The sequence below is a fragment of the Geotrypetes seraphini genome, chromosome 2, assembly GCF_902459505.1.
Source record: "Geotrypetes seraphini chromosome 2, aGeoSer1.1, whole genome shotgun sequence".
NCBI classification, from domain to species: Eukaryota; Metazoa; Chordata; class Amphibia; order Gymnophiona; family Dermophiidae; genus Geotrypetes; species Geotrypetes seraphini.
Window position 1 is genome coordinate 330,224,593 of NC_047085.1, and position 13,885 is coordinate 330,238,477.

The following is a 13,885-nucleotide window of genomic DNA, read 5'->3' on the forward strand; positions in this document are numbered from 1 at the left end:
TAAAAAAGTATTTCCTCAGATTACTCCGGAGCCTATCACCTCATAGCTTCATCCTATGACCTCTCATTGCAGAGTTTCCTTTCAAATGAAAGAGTCATGCACATTTATATTATGTAGGTATTTAAACGTCTCTATCATAGCTCCCCTCTCCTGCCTTTCCTCCAAAGTATACAGATTGAGATCTTTAAGTCTGTCCCCATATGCCTTATCACGAAGACCACACACCATTTTGGTAGCCTTCCTCTGGACTAACTACAATCTTTTAAAATCTTTTTGAAGGTGCGGCCTCCAGAGTTTTTCTGACCCATGATGTGTCTTCCTTCTTCACTTTTTAACTAAAGTAGGTTGGTCCCTGTGATAGCAGAGGCATTCTGCATAATTGGTAACACTGAAGTATTTTCTCCATTCTTTTTATATATTTAGACTTTAGACCTTTTATTATAATGTTTCTATATATTTTGAATGGGTTTTGTTGATATTAGAATAGAGGAAGTGCCATGTTTACTGACCTAAGACCTAAGTGTTAGAACAGGAAATAAGTTACTGGACCTTAAGATAACACGTTGTTATAAGATGGCCAATGCATAGGAATAGATGAAGATCTCAGATAGTCTAACTGTAACCCTCCTAAATTGCTTTTTTAAAAAAAAAAAAAAAAAATTCTTTAGTCATTTTAAAACTTTTAACATATGATACAATCACATTACACTTTAACATTACTTAATATTCCATCAGAACTAATACACATCAAATATCCCCTCCCCTTATACTATCAATTGTATTTAACCATAAGAAAACATAGCATTTCCCTCCCCCTCCCTACCCTGAACATGTATAAATAAAAGGGAAAAAACAATATTCATTCTGTACAGTATTTTGTTAATGGTTCCCAAACATCCCTAAATTTCCTAAAATGTCCCTGCTGTATGGCAATTATTTGTTTGTTCCATTTAAAAAATGTGGCACAACGAATTCCACCATTTAAAGCGTTTGTTACAGCCCTAGGGAGACATCTAAGGCCGCATAAGCTTGCCCAAGGCCACTTCTGGGCGAAACCATGCCCAGCCTTGGGCAAACTTTAGTGTCCCAATGCATCTCCCTCAACTGCAACAAACTCCTACGGTGTAGGTGGCCTGCCTCTGGTTTGTTTGTTTTTTACATGCATCCCGATTGGCTGCTAGACAGCAGTAGGACACCTACCACTGCCTACAATCGGGACGCCCATTTATAGAATCTGCCCCTAAGTGTATAGCTCTCGATGGAAACTGCCACAGCTTTGTTGGTTGAGATGAGAACTTTTCAACAGTCCTTCATACTATATTTAGGCTGCATGAAACGTCATTACATCTAGAAACAGACTAGGAAGTTATAGACCAGGATATAGAGTTCATAAAAAGGGCAGACACAACAAAAGTAGAGGAAATGACTGCACAGTTCAGGAAACAGATTAGGTCTGAATAAGGAATTGGTGTAATCAGTCTGCCTCTGAAGTAATACACTAGACTTAAGAACAAGAAATGATAAAAATTGTTAATAGGAAACTATTATAAGCCTCCAGGGTAGGATAGGAAATCAGACCAGGAAATGTTTACATAGATAAAGAAAGATTGCACAGATTCCAGACAAAGATCACAAGTATTTACATTAACTGGAGATTGACAAGAATAACAAGATATATAAACAATGGGAGACTTAGAGTTAAAAATGTATGGAAAATGAAAGTCATCTTATTTCCTATGGAAGTTTAGAAAAAATAACCAATAGGACATAGACACAAATGTCATGTGCAGAATGTGTACAAGATCATAAGAATTGCCATGCTGGCTCAGAGAAAGGTCCATCTAGCCCAGTATCCTGTTTTTCTACAATGACCAATCCTGGTCAAAAGTACCTGTTAGGACAGTGGTCTTCACTGCAAGGCCCACGAGCCAATGGTGGCCCTCCGAGACCTCTGTGGCAGCCTGTGGAGCCTGTGCAGAATATCATTCCCACCCCTGTCACAATCCATCACTTTTTATTTCCAGAGCTGCAGTCCTGCACTCTTTGGGCTGTGAGCAGTATGAATTAAGTAAACACACTGCCTTCAGCAGCCCGGAATCTTTCTTTCTGCTACTGCTTCCTGTCTATGCTGGGACAGGAAGCAGTAGCAGAGGGAAAGCTTCTGGGGCCTCCAAAAACAGAGTGTTTTTGTCATTCATGCTGCCCACGGCTTGAAAAGTACAGGACTGCAGCACTGGAAATAAAAAGTGCTGAATCCCAACAGGTTGGGGGGAGGGGAAGATGCCAGACCACTGTGGGAAGAAAGATGGGGAGAAAAGGGGAACGGCAGACCGTGAGGAGATGATGCACATGAATGGAGAGGAGGGGAAGACATGGAAAAGTAGAGTGAGGAAATGGTGCACATGGATGGAGAGGAGGGGAAGACATGGAAAAGTAGACTGAGAAGTTAAAAAAAAAAGAAGAAAGTTGATTGTTAAAAGTTAATGCCAAAGATGGATGTAGACTCAGTGAAAAAGTGACAGGGAAATAAATATCAAATAATAAATAATATCAAATAATAAATATCAAATGGTATCCAAACTGGAGTGAAAAAACTCAATATATAACGAAGAACACTTCCCTCATTAGACAATATTATAGACTTATGAATATAAGCTTTACATATGATAGGATTAGTTCAGAGACACGGAGAGGTACTACAGAGGGTAAAGGCCCCCCAACCACCTCACCACCCAATCATTGCTTAGTCCTTCATACTTTTAAGCTTTTGTGTCAAACGCAGTAAAATTCTGAATCAATGATTGGGTGGTGAGGTGGTTGGGGGGGCCTTTACCCTCTGTAGTACCTCTCCGTGCCTCTGAACTAATCCTATCATATGTAAAGCTTATATTCATAAGTCTATAATATTGTCTGATGAGGAAAGTGTTCTTCGTTATATATTGAGTTTTTTCACTCCCTAGTTTGGATACCGTTTGATATTTATTGTTCTTTCCCTGTCACTTTTTCACTGAGTCTACATCCATCTTTGGCATTAACTTTTATCATTCAACTTTCTTCTTTTTTTTTTTTTAACTTCTCAATTTACTTTTCCATAAGTCTATAATATTGTCTAATGAGGGAAGTATTCTTCATTATTTAAAGATGGATGTAGGGCAGAAAATAAGAATGTCCTGGAAATAATTAAGAGCACTGACAAAAAAGGAAGTGCAGCCAGAGTATGGGAAAAGATGATTAGAAAAATAAAATCAACAGACAATAAAAGTAGGAAAATAATTTTATTTTCAGTTCAGTGATTGAGATATGTCAGTTTTGAGAATTTACTGTTGTCTATATTTTGCACTGTTCAGCAATAAATACATTTCTGTTTCTCTGGTGGTGTATTGCATGCAGAGTCTGGCATCATGGGTTTCAGTTGTGTATATTAGGACTTTTAGTCTGTGGTCCTGTATTTGCATAGGGTATTGTATGACCAAGGCCAGATGTTCTGGTAGGAATGAATGTTGAGAAGCGCTATTTGCATTATGGCCCCAAGAAGGAATATATTTGTTGCTCTCCTTCAAACCCTTTTGGACCCAAAACGGCCCACCGCTTAAAATTTAATGAAGACCACTGTGTTAGGATAATAAAAAGTAGCAAGATTCTATGCTACTTACCCCCAGAAATAAGTAGTGGCTTTTCCCAGGTCTTCCTGAATAACTGTTTATGGACTTTTTTCCCAGGAAGTTGTCTAAACTTTTAAACCCAGCTAAGTCAGCTGCTTTTACCAAATCCACTGGCAATGAGTTCCAAAGTTTAACTTATATACTGAATGAAAAAAATACTTTCTCCAATTTGTTTTAAATATGGGTCATTCCACACCAACTGTACAAATTTTCAGAGTGATCCCCACCTTACCATCTCTAATTTCAATGAAGCTTGGCACATAGATGCTCTGGCTTGAAAAACTAAGCCCTGCAAAGTTTCAAACTTGAAAACATGAACTTCATGTAGTAAGAGGTGCCTATGTAGAGGCCCTAAAATTTTTGTGCGTGTCGTATGAAACAAATAGACAACTTCAAGGACCTCCTGTACACAGAATATTGCTAACATCAGCCTGAAATTTAATCTACATGTACAAATGTACAACTTTTGTACTTAATAAGCTTTTAGAGTTTCAAAAGTCTAGGCCAAGTGCTCTTCTAATGCCTCAGTGCCAAAGTTGGCCAAAAACTCAATTTGCTAATTTTTGGCTTCATCTTTGGGGTGCCATAGATTTGTAACAAATTTAAATGGTTTCTTCTCACTTGGTACACCTGCTCAACTACTGATTGTTATCCATCTGTGAAATTTCAAGGTCTGCTTTCGATATTGCAAGTCAAACAAAGCAGCAAAAATATTAATAACAAATTTTACCCATTTTTTAAGCCTTGTATTTCAGTTTTGACACCAGCAATCACTTTGGTTCAAAAAGCATTGGATAGAGCTACTTTTTCTCTACCAGATATCAAATTTTCAGGAGGGTGTTTTTTGTATAGAGAAGATATTTGCAATTGAATTCAGATAGTCTTAGCCAGGGCTGGATTAACCAATAGGCCAGTAGGCACTTGCCTAGAGCCTGAAATGCTCAGGGGGGCCCGATGAAGGAGCCCCCCCCCCCCGATCGGCAACACGGGCCCCCTCATCGATGGAAAGTAATACAAACGAGCAACGCAGGTAAGAAAGGCAAGGGGAACTAATTTTGCAAGTGGTGCTGCTTGCCCAAAGCTTCCTTCTGATGCAGCTTCTTGTTTCAACCTGGGCGCATCAGAGGGAAGCTTTGGGCAAGCAGCACCACTTGCAAAATTACAGTTCCCTTTGTCTTTCTTATCTGCGTTGCTTGTTTGTTTTACTTTCCGTAGATGCAGGGACCCGTGTTGCCAATCGGGGGGGCCGCGTTGCCGATCGATGCTTGGGGGGGCGTCGCCGTTCTAAAATAAAAAAAATAGGAGTGAAAGGTGAGTGATGAGATGGACTTGGGTTGGAGGGAGAGAGAGAAGGGGGAAAGGCAGAGCAGGGCAGATGATGGATGTGGGGAGAAGGGAGACTGAAGGGAGCAGGACAGATGATGGATGTGGGAAGAAAGGGGCAGGACAGATGATGGAAGTGGGGAAAAGGGAGACAGAAGGGAGCAGGGCAGATGATGGAAGTGAGAGAATCACTTTCTGGAAGGGGCAGATAGTGGATGGAAGGAAGAGAATGATGAGAAGATGAGGAAAGCAGAAACCAGACAACAAAGGTAGAAAAAAAATTATATTTGTTTTATTTATTTATTTTTGCTTTAGGATAAGGTATTATTGTAGCTGTGTTGATAATCGTTTATTAATAGAAAATGGAAATAAGATGATACTGTTTATTGAACTAATTTTAATACATTTTTTACAAATTCAGAGACCATAACTCCTTTCCTCAGGTCAGGACAAGGATACTGTAACAGCAGTATAGTTTACTGATCTGAAGAAAGAGGTTTTAACCTCTGAAAGCTTAGAAAGAAATGTATTAGTCCAATAAAATGATGGGCACTAAATTTTCTTCCCAATATGCCCCATGCCTCCTACCCAAATCAAAATATACATTGGTGGGCTTCCCAAAGCCCTGCCAGCTGAAGATCTCTTCCTCTAGGAAGGGAGTTTTGTTCAGAGATGTTTGGAGGTTGCATAGAAGAAAAACTGTACACGCACTGGTATGGTAATCTTTGTTTGTTTTGATGCCTTATCTGTTACTGCGTGCATGTTATCCTATGGATGCCTTAGCAGTTAGCACATGCATTCACTTAGCGTGCATGTGTAAAAGAGGGGACAGTTTTGTGTTCATGTTCCACACTAACAATTTTCGCCTTCCTCCTGTAGGCTGGCACTTGATTTAGACTTAATGCGCGCTTGTTATCCTATGGATGCCTTACCAGTTACTGCGCGCATGTTATTGTATGGATGCCTTATCTGTTAGTGCATGCATATTATCTTATGGAAGCCTTATCTGTTAGTGCGCGCATGTTATCCTATGGATGCTTTATCTGTTAGCTTGTTATCCTATGGATGCCTTATTTGTTAGTGGGCGCATGTGATAATATGGATGCCTTATCTGTTCGTGCGCGCATGTTAACCTATGGATGCCTTATCTGTTAGTGCGTGCATGTTATTGTATGGATGCCTTATCTGTTAGTGCGTGCATGTTATCCTATGGATGCCTTATCTGTTGGTGCGTGCATTTTATCCTCTGGATGCCTTAGCAGTTAGCGCATCCATTCACTTAGTGCGCCTGTGTAAAATAGGGGACTGTTTTGTGCTAATGTTCCACACTAACAATTTTTCTCTTCCTCCTGTAGGCTGGCACTTGATTTAGACCTAGTGCGTGCATGTTATCCTATGGATGCTTTATCTGTTAGTGTGCGCATGTTATCCCATGGATGCCTTATCAATTAGTGTGCACATGTTAATCTATGGATGCCTTATCTGTTAGTACGCACGTTATCCTGTGGATGCCTTATCAGTTAGTGTGTGCATGTTAACCTATGGATGCCTTATCTGTTAGTGCATGCATGTAACATGGATGCCTTATCTGTTACTGCGTGCATGTTAACCTATGGATGCCTTAGCAGTTAGCGCGTGCATTCACTTAGTGTGACTGTGTAAAAGAGGGGACAGTTTTGTGCTCATATTCCACACTAACAATTTTCCCCTTCCTCCTGTAGGCTGGCACTTGATTTAGACCTAGGAGTAGCTTACTCTGCATAGTTTTGTATCTGTGATCCATCTCATCAAACTACAGTTGCATTGTGTTACACTTGCATGCTGCTTTCCTAGACTGTGCAAGGATTCGTGATTTGAGTGTCTAGCACGTTACATGACATTCTACAATAAAAATCTTAAAACCATTTTTGACCTTGTGCTTATTTACAAAAGGCAGGCCAGGGCCCATTCAGATACAATAGTGGGATAACCCTAACCCTGTGTGATATGGGGACAACAGAAGTAGGGTGGTATAACATGGATGATGTGCTATGGGTTTTTTTGGGGGGGGCGCCATGGACTGGCATGTCTCCCATTTTAGTTGTATGGAGCTATCAGTTGAGGAAGTGTTTAAGGAACACAGCCTGTGGCCACCATCCCTGCTTTCATAATGCTGTGGTCTGCCACCACTCTGCTGGGATAAAATCTGATTTTCTTCTAGGAGCATTGTTGCAAGTGAATACATTAATAAAACTACACCCAAAGGACACCCAATCAGCTTCAAAGGCAGAAACGCTAATGACGCTCAAAGCAATATGTTTCTAGGATGTCCAATGTGACATCTGAACTACCTCAGTGTTCTTCAACCGCCAGTCTGTGGACCGGTACTGGTCCGCAGAAATTTCCTGCCAGTCCACAGGGCCGGCACCTCAATTGGGCCCAAAACAATGTTCTGCAGCCACAGGTCCACGGTGCAATCAACGTGGTGTCTTTGGGCTGGCTCCCTGAGTGCTGCAGTGCACAAAGCCCTGGCAAAAGGCTCCTACATGCATCCTGCGCCTGAACTGGAAGCCTTCTCTCTGATGTCGCAACGTCAGAGGGAAGGTTTCCAGATGCATGGGAGGCGCATGAGGAGTCATTACCCACAGCTTTGTGCACTCAGGGAGCCGGCCTGATGACGCCGCGTTGATCACACTGTGGACCGGCCCGAAGATAACACCGGGGGGCAGGCCAGAAGGCAAGGCACATGGAGGGAGAGAGACAACAACGGTAGGGGGAATGCTTTTATTTTTTTATTTAGTGCTTGATTTACATCTGCTGTCCTTTTCCTCTGGGGTTGTACTGCTTGCAGAGTCTTGCATCTTAGGGTTTGTTTGTAAATATTAGTACTTTTTGTTTTTGGTTCTGCATTTGCATGGGGTTATCTGTTTTCTGGTAGGAATGAATGTTGAAAAGCATAGTGTGCTTTGTATATTTTAATTTTGTGGTTAACCATTATGTGTTGTTAATACGATTATATTGTGTGTGTGTGTGTGTGTGTATATATATATATATATATGAAAAATGAATGGAAAAAATGGTGTTACAATTAGTACTATTATGGGGGCGGGGTCTGGGGCGGATATTGGGTGGAGCTGGGCATGACATAGCCCAGTGTTCTTCAACTGCCAGACCGCGGACCAGTGACAGTCCACAAAATAATTATTTTTTTTCCGCCGGTCCATAGGTGTCAAAAGGTTGAAGAATACTGAACTACCTCACAGCCTCCAAACAGCATATTTAAGAAAATGGCATTATATGAGAGCAAATAAGGTTGGATTTCAACCGGAGAGCTGGAGAGGATGGACAAGGTGCCTTAAGTTGGTGAACCAGAAATGGCTTCTTTCAATCAGGGGAGACGTTTCCTACTATGACATGTACTAGCCATGTGAAGGTGAGAATAAGTTTGCCTGGAAAGGGAAATGTACGGATGAAAAATGGCAGAGTCCACCATCTAGACTCAGTAAGCTATGATATGACAGGGCAGTGAGATCCACCTTGGGTTGTCTCCTGGTATGTATTCCAGCAGAATTAACTGTAGCCCTTTAAGCATGCTTGGAGTGCTCTGATACGGCACTGATCCTACAGCCATAATGGTGCCTAAGCTGAACAGTATTATAAAAGCTGAATTACTATGATTTTATGGCTCATTATCTAGCACAATGATTACAATGAAGGTAAGCGTGTAGGTTCAGCTCCCTCATGTACTTCAGCTCACACAGTACTCATTTTAATTCAAAGAATTACAAGCTACAGACCAATCAAATATAATTTTCATCTCAAACATCACAACATTGCAATACTAGAAACAATAAATTACAAAAGTTCTAATCCCAGACTCTCTTATGAGAGCTAATAGCAAGCTGTTAAGAAGTTGTTAAAATTAGTGAAGGTGACGGTGGGATTTGAACCAGTGACCTAAGAACATAAGAATTGTCGCTGCTGGGTCAGACCAGTGGTCCATCGTGTCTAGCACTCTGCTCACGCAGTGGCCCTCTGGTCTGCATATGTTCTGGTTCAGCAGGAACTTGTCTTTGTCTTGAATCCCTGGAGGGTGTTTTCCCCTATGACAGACTCCAGAAAAGCATTCCAGTTTTCTACCACTCTGGGTGAAAAAGAACTTCCTTATGTTCGTATGAAATCTATCCCCTTTCAATTTTAGACAGTGCCCTCTCGTTCTCCCTACCTTGGAGAGGATACAGGAGGTGCATTAACCTGGTGAGCTAGAAAAGCAGTTACTTACCGTAACAATTGTTATCCAGGGACAGCAGGCAGCTATTCTCAACATATGGGTGATGTCATCCACCCCGCCCAGATGCGGACAGCCTCGCAAGCAGACTTGCTTGTAGAAACATAGAAGTTTCGAGTCACAGGGCGAGTCTCCTCAGTTCAGATAGCTAGCAGAGAAGCCAACCAGGGGAGGTGGGTGGGTTGTGAGAATAGCTGCCTGCTGTCCCTGAATAACAAATGTTATGGTAATAACTGTGCTTTATCCCAGGACAAGCAGGCAGCCTATTCTCAACATATGGGTGACATCATCCACGGAGCCCGGATGCGGACAGCCTCGCAAGCAGACTTGCTTGTAGAAACGTAGAAGTTTTGAGTCAGCTGCACCGCGCATGCATGAGTGCCTTCCCACCCAGCACATGGCAAGTCTCCTCAGTTTAGATAGCTAGCAGAGAAGCCAACCAGGGGAGGTGGATGGGTTGTGAGAATAGCTGCCTGCTGTCCCTGGATAACAACTGTGCTTTATCTCAGGACAAGCAGGCAGCCTATTCTCAACATATGGGTGACCTCCAAGCTAATCAGAATGGGATGGTGAAAGCATTGGCAACTTAGGACAATAAATTTTGTAATACTCTCTGGCCAAAATGGCCACCCCGTCTGGAGAAAACATTCAAACAATAGTGAGAGGTGACAGTATGAACCGAGAACCAGGTAGCAGCTTTGCAAATTTCCTCAATAGGAGTGGATCTGAGGAAAGCTACTGAAGCCGCCATGGCTCTCACTTTGTGGGCTGTGACTTGACTATGTAGATGTAGTCCAGCCTGGGCATAGCATAAAGATATTCAAACAGCCATCCAGTTGGAGATGGTACGCTTAGAAATTGGATGTCCCAACTTGTTTGGATCGGAGACAAAAAGTTGAGGAGCAGATCAGTGTGGTTTGGTGCATTCCAATTAGAAGGCCAAAGTGCATTTACAGTCCAGAGTATGAAGAGCTGATTCTCCAGGATGAAAATGAGGTCTTGGAAAAAACACTGGAAGTACAATAGATTGGTTGAGATGAAATTCTGAAACCATTTTAGGTAAGAATTTAGGATGAGTACGGAGGACCACCTTGTCATGATGGAAAACTGTGAAAGGTGGATCAGCAACTAATGCTTCCAGCATACTGACTCATCGAACAGATGTGAGGGCAATGAGAAAAACCACTTTCCAAGTAAGATACTTAAGATGAACCATAGACATTGGTTCAAATGGAGGCTTCATCAATTGAGCAAGAACAACACTGAGATCCCAAACCACTGGAGGAGGTTTGACAACGAAGAGTCCTTTCATAAATCTGGAAACCACTGGATGAGCAGAAAGGGGTTTCCCTTCAATAGGCTGATAGAAAGCAGCAATTGCACTGACATGTACTTGGATCGATGCAGACTTGAGGCCAGAGGTGGATAAGTACAAAAGATAATCTAGAACAGAAGATAAGGAGGATTCATGAGGCTCCTTATCGCGAGAGATGCATTATGTAGAAAATCTAGTCCATTTTTGGTGGTAGCATTGTCTAGTGGCAGGCTTTCTAGAAGCCTCTAAAATGTCTCTTACAGGTTGAGAAAACTGAAGAGGAGTTATGTTGAGAGGTACCAAGCTATCAGGTGCATAGACTGCAGGTTGGGATGAAGTAGATATCCTTGACTCTGTGTAAGCAGAGACGGAAAAACTGGTAGAAAGTATGGCTCCCTGCTGCTGAGTTGAAGTAGAAGGGAGTACCAACGTTGTCTCAGCCACCGAGGAGCTATCAGAATCATGGTGGCATGATCGTTCTACAACTTGACACGAGTCTTGAGAATGAGAGGGAATGGAGGGAATGCATACAGAAAAAGATTTGTCCATTCCAGTAGAAAAGCATCTGCCTCGAGGGGATGAGGAGAATATATCCTGGAGCAGAACTGAGGCAGTTTGTGGTTGTGGGGAGATGCAATAGATCTATCTGAGGCGTACCCCACTGTGAAAAAATGTGATGAAGAGGCGAGGAATTGAGTGTTCATTCATGAGGTTGCAGAAGACGACTCAATTTGTCCGTCAAACAGTTTTTCGCCCCTTGGATGTAGAGAGCTTTCAGAAAGGTGTTGTGGAGGATTGCCCAGCCCCAAACCTTCAGAGCTTCTTGACAAAGGGAGGGAGATCCCTTCCCCCCCTGTTTGTTGACATAGTACATGGCGACTTGGTTGTCCGTCCGAATGAGGACTACCTGGTCGTGAAGATGTTGAAAAGCTTTGAGAGCATTGAAGATTGCTCTGAGTTCCAACAGATTGATGTGACACTGATGATCCATACTGGTCCAGTGGCCTTGAGTACGGAGACCATCGAGATGAGCCCCTCAAGCGTAGGTTGAGGAATCTGTTGTGAGGACCTCCTGATGAGGGGGCATTTGAAACAGCAAGCCTCTGGAGAGATTGGAAGAGAGCATCCATCAGTGGAGAGACTGCCCCAATGAAGGAGTGACTGTAATGTGTCGAGAGAGTGGTTTGTAAGCCTGCGTCCACTGAGATGCTAAGGTCCACTGAGGAATTCTGAGGTGAAGTCTGGCAAAAGGACTCACATATACAGTGGAGGCTATGTGACCTAGTAGTACCATCATGTGTCTCGCTGAGATTGAAGAGCGGGAAGACACTGCATGACAGAGTTGAAGAAGAGCCTCAAGTCGTTGCGGAAAGAATGCTCTTAGTTGGATAGTGTCCAGAACAGCTGCGATGGACTGTAGATTCTGAGAGGGCTGAAGTTGGGATTTGGGAAAGTTGATTTCGAATTCCAAGCTTTGTAGGAACCACGTAGTTCGTTGGGTTGCTACAATAACCCCCTGAGATGTTGAATCTTTGATGAGCCAGTCATCTAGGTAGAAGAACACCTGAAGACCATGGTTCCTTAGAGCTGTTGCTACCACCACCAAGCACTTGGTGAACACTCTGGGAGATGAAGCCAGGCCAAAGGGTAGCACTCTGTATTGATAATGCAGATTCCCCACCCGAAATCTGAGGTACTGACGGGAGGTTGGATGAATGGGGATGTGAGTATAAGCCACCTTGAGATCCAGAGAACATAACCAATCGTTCTGATCTAGAAGGGGGTAAAGGGATGCCAGAGACAACATGTGAAATTTTTCTTTGACTAAAAATTTGTTGAGAGCCCTGAGATCCAAAATAGGTCTCAGATCACCTGTCTTCACCTGCGAGACGCCGGGACTCGGCCCTCAGCTACAGACAAGGGTACAATCAGTTGACCCGTTTAGTAATTTTGATTTTACTCGCAGCAGTGTCTACTGCGAGCTGTCAAAGCTCAAGGTTAACAAGGCAATGGGGCCTGACAACCTACACCCCAGGGTGCTCAGGGAGTTGTGTGATGTCTTGGCGGAACCGCTATCCGCGCTCTTCAATCTCTCCCTTAGTACAGGTAACGTCCCGTTGGACTGGAAGACGGCTAACGCCATTCCACTCCACAAGAAAGGCTCCAAGATGGAGACAGCAAACTACAGACCAGTGAGTCTCACATCAATAGTGAGCAAACTAATGGAAACTCTAATCAAACGCCAATTGGATACGATCATGAACGAGGAGAATCTACGGGATCCCCGTCAACATGGATTTACTAAGGGGAGATCCTGCCAATCCAACCTGATCAGCTTCTTTGACTGGGTGACAAGGAAGCTGGATGTTGGGGAGTCCCTGGACATCGTATACCTGGACTTCAGCAAAGCATTCGATAGCGTACCACACCGCAGGTTGCTGAGCAAGATGAGTTCTATAGGATTGGGTGATACATTGACGAAATGGATTGGGAACTGGCTTGGAGGTAGGCTTCAGAGGGTAGTGGTGAACGGCACCCCCTCCGAAATGACGGAGGTGATCAGTGGAGTGCCGCAGGGCTCCATCCTGGGCCCGATCCTGTTCAACATCTATATAAGAGACTTGGCAGAAGGGCTCTGAGGTAAAGTAACATTATTCGCCGATGACGCCAAACTAAGCAATGTAGTGGGCATAAGCACAACAGACAAAAATTCAATGCACGACAACATGATGCACGACCTACTTCTACTGGAGCGCTGGTCTAGGTCCTGGCAACTCAGCTTCAGTGCCAAAAAATGCAAAGTCATGCACCTGGGCAGCCAAAATCCATGCAAGACTTATACCCTTAATGGCGAGATCCTAACAAGAACTGAAGCGGAACGAGACTTAGGGGTGATCGTCCGTGAGGACATGAAGACTGCCAATCAAGTGCAGCAAGCTTCCTCCAAAGCAAGGCAAATCATAGGTTGCATACACAGGAGTTTCGTCAGCCGTAAACCTGAAGTCATTATGCCATTGTATAGATCCATGGTGAGACCACACCTGGAGTACTGTGTGCAATTCTGGAGGCTGCATTACCGTAAGGATGTGCTGAGGCTAGAGTCAATCCAGAGAATAGTCACCCGGATGGTCTAGGGCAGGGGTGTCAAAGTCGATCCTTGAGGGCCACAATCCAGTCGGGCTTTCAAGATTTCCCCAATGAATATGCATGAGATCTATGTGCATGCACTGCTTTCAATGCATATTCATTGGGGAAATCCTGAAAACCCAACTGGATTGCGGCCCTCGAGGACCGACTTCGACACCTGTGGTCTAGGGA